Source organism: Rhopalosiphum maidis, chromosome 3 (assembly GCF_003676215.2).
Source record: "Rhopalosiphum maidis isolate BTI-1 chromosome 3, ASM367621v3, whole genome shotgun sequence".
NCBI lineage: Eukaryota > Metazoa > Arthropoda > Insecta > Hemiptera > Aphididae > Rhopalosiphum > Rhopalosiphum maidis.
In genome coordinates this window covers 68,968,373-68,971,534 of record NC_040879.1, presented here as the reverse complement: position 1 = coordinate 68,971,534, position 3,162 = coordinate 68,968,373, and the positions used below count along the sequence as shown (strand labels likewise).

Genomic DNA, 3,162 nt, shown 5'->3' with positions numbered 1-3,162 from the left:
TCACCAGTTGCCACTGATACTGGTAATGTTATCAAAATCGTAAGGCAATGGATAGGTTTGGTGCAAAGTCACCTGCATTTATCACAAATGTTAAGAGTTCATAAGGTGTTAATTATCATCACCATAGCTGATACTGACTTTAATTCATGGGCCATTTCAAGCCATTGATATCTGTTGAATCAACCATCGGTAAGAAGAATTTGTAAGTCTTTGCAATGTTTAATAGTTCTTCATGTGTAAGATTTTTTATTTTTTTTATATTGTAAAGAAACGAAAATTTTATTATTTTCTTTTAGTTGTTCAAATCTATTATTCACGCTATTTATAGCTACATCAAGTGTAAAGTAATAAAATGTATTTTGAATTGCTGTTTTGGGTCATAACTGGTTCATCGTTGTGTTCATAATCAAAGTGTTTACGAGTACGTCGTGGTTTAACTCTACCCCGTGAGTTCTCAAAACAGACTCTACTCCCATTCCGTCGCAAGTGCTGTTGAATCTATAATCATTTTCTCAAAAGATTCTTCAGATCTCAGTTCATTTTAAATGTTTCAATAAAGTTTCTAAATGCCCAAAGCTAAAGATATGTCAAAATTTGTGTTTTTGCATTAATTTATTAACTGGATTTATATGATTAAGTATGTCGTACCAAATGACAACAGAACAATAAAAAATTTAAATGTTTTTAATAAGATTACATAAACTTCAGCTTCAGCAGTTTTTACCATCGGATCTAATTTATATTTTCTGATATTTCAACAAAGCATCATAAATTTCACCTATGTATTTCGAAACGGTTTAAGTGCGTCTATTCGACTTTCCCACCGGTTTGACTTAATGGTTTGAGTGTAGTTCTTTAACATGTTTTAAAAGAATTTGCCAACGAATAGTTGAGGCAGAAAAAAGTTGAATACTTTTTGAATTATATCAAAAAACGCTACAGCTTCTTTTGAAGATTTTGCGGCATCATTTACAACAAGATTTAAGGAATGCGCACTACAAGGAACAAAAAATGCACGTGGATTAATATTTCGAATGTGCCGTTGGACTCCGGAGTGCACACCTTTCATATTGGCTCCATTGTCCAATCCCTTGTCCTCGCATATTACTCAAAGGTATATTCAGCTCACGTAATATATTTAAAAGTACCATCGCATAGATTTTCTCCAGTACTATTTTCAACTGAAATAAAACCAAGAAAATGTTCACGTATGGTAACTTTTGAATCTTCAATTGACACAAAACGAATATAATAGTCATGAGCTCCGAGTGACTTATATCAGGAGTACAATCTAGTAATACTATAATACTTCGCTTCGCTAACCATAGTAACTATGCGAGACTTAATAGACTGAGCTAATAATTAATCATCTCATTTTGAATATCTTTCCTAAATAATGGCTTATTTTTTTTTACTATTAATTATTCTTCTTACATTTTCAGCCATCACAGAATCATACTTAGCCTAAGTTCAATTAATTTTAAAAAATTTCCATTATTATGGTTGAATACTGATCAATGATCCACGAAAAGCTAAATTTTGATGACCGAGAAATTGTACTACCGACATGATACGTTGTAAAACTTCATTCCAATGCCTACACTCAGATTCTAAAATACTTTGGTTTACGTCATCAATTGTTTTGTTTTTTTTTAACCTCAATGACAATTCTAACCATGTACTATATGCGGTCAAATGATTTTTTTGATGTTTCATGTCCTTTTAACATTTGTGTACATGCCTCCAGTCATTATACCCTTCTAAAGCCAACTTAGAGTTTGAATTATCAAATAGTTTTACAGCAAAAACAAAATATTACGTCATTGGAAATAGAGTATACAAGCCATGTTCTTGTGACATTTCTCCATTACTCATACTCATACTTCGTTTGTATGAAATTGTGTGAATTTTCGTCCTTGATCATCTGAAGGAAATACAAAATTTGCATTTAACGGAGCAAGGGCCTTTTTCAACCACAATGTTTTAAAGAGTCGTTATTAATAATTAAAGGCCATTCCGCAGGGTCTGTACTGATAACATTTTCTGTTGAACTTTTGGCTACTGTAGTTTCAGAAGGTACAGTGGCATCTATAACTGAGAAAGAGTCAACAACTTCACTAGGTTGTACAACTACACAGCATTTGAAAATATTTAATGAAGAGGAAGAACCCGTTAAAAATTTTTTGATAGAATTAGACTGTTTTTTAATTACAGCTTCTTTTTCACGTTTTCTTTTCCTATTTCTGCACCTGAAAGTCGCTGTCTACCATCCGACATATTGGCGCTTTCTTAACTTTTTACTACATAAATAAAAAATATAATTTGTTAAAAAATAAGCATGTCACTAAAACATGGATAAATGATCTTTGAGTCTGTATTTAATATTTTTGCCGAGAAACATGAAAATTGACACTTGTCATTTCTAACAAAAATCATCTCAAATTCTTTAAAAAAAAAATGTGATAGTTTTAAAAAAAGGGTAACTTACTACTAAAATTTTTTTAAATATATGTTGACGTATGTATACGGTTGAATTACATAAAATGAGAACACAATGTATGAAATAATACAGTTTTTCAAAACCCCAAACAAACAATACAATTATTATTATTGACTATCCTAATTCCTAGAGTCCACACCCAAATATAAATATAATAATATAGCTAATAGGTTTTTAATTTTGAAATTAAAAATTCACTTCCTAAATATATTAGGAATATATAATACATTCAAATTTAAAATCAGATATCGGTGTATTCTTTTTTCTTAATTTTTCATTGTATTTACATAAATTACCTACTTAATATTAATAATATTACAATTATTTAAAATAAAAAAATTACTCACCAAATTATTAATATTAAAATATGACGTGTTGAATGTTGAATGTTGATCGACTAAATAATATGCACAATGCACAGCACTATAATCGTTGACACTACGACTGTTAACAAATGACATTATACTAGGTACGTATAGTTCGATAGTTTCAATCGTCATAAGTAAACTAGTTTGTATCGCTGACAATAAATTACGAGTATTGATTATTGTATATACATTTTGGGGATCTTTATCATGATTTGATTCGGTTCATGTTTACTAATTGGAAACCATAAAGATATTAGATAATCGCGAAACCGCCGAGCGACAATGCTAGCGGCT

The 3,162-nt window shown here is 30.3% G+C and overlaps 2 pseudogenes; both read right to left on the bottom strand.

Moving 5' to 3' along the window:
* Positions 1-1,069, bottom strand: part of LOC113557626 — a 2,383-nt pseudogene extending 1,314 nt beyond the window's left edge.
* Positions 1,070-1,497: 428 nt separating this feature from the next.
* LOC113558057 lies at positions 1,498-2,277 on the bottom strand (annotated as a pseudogene).
* Positions 2,278-3,162: the final 885 nt, after the last annotated feature.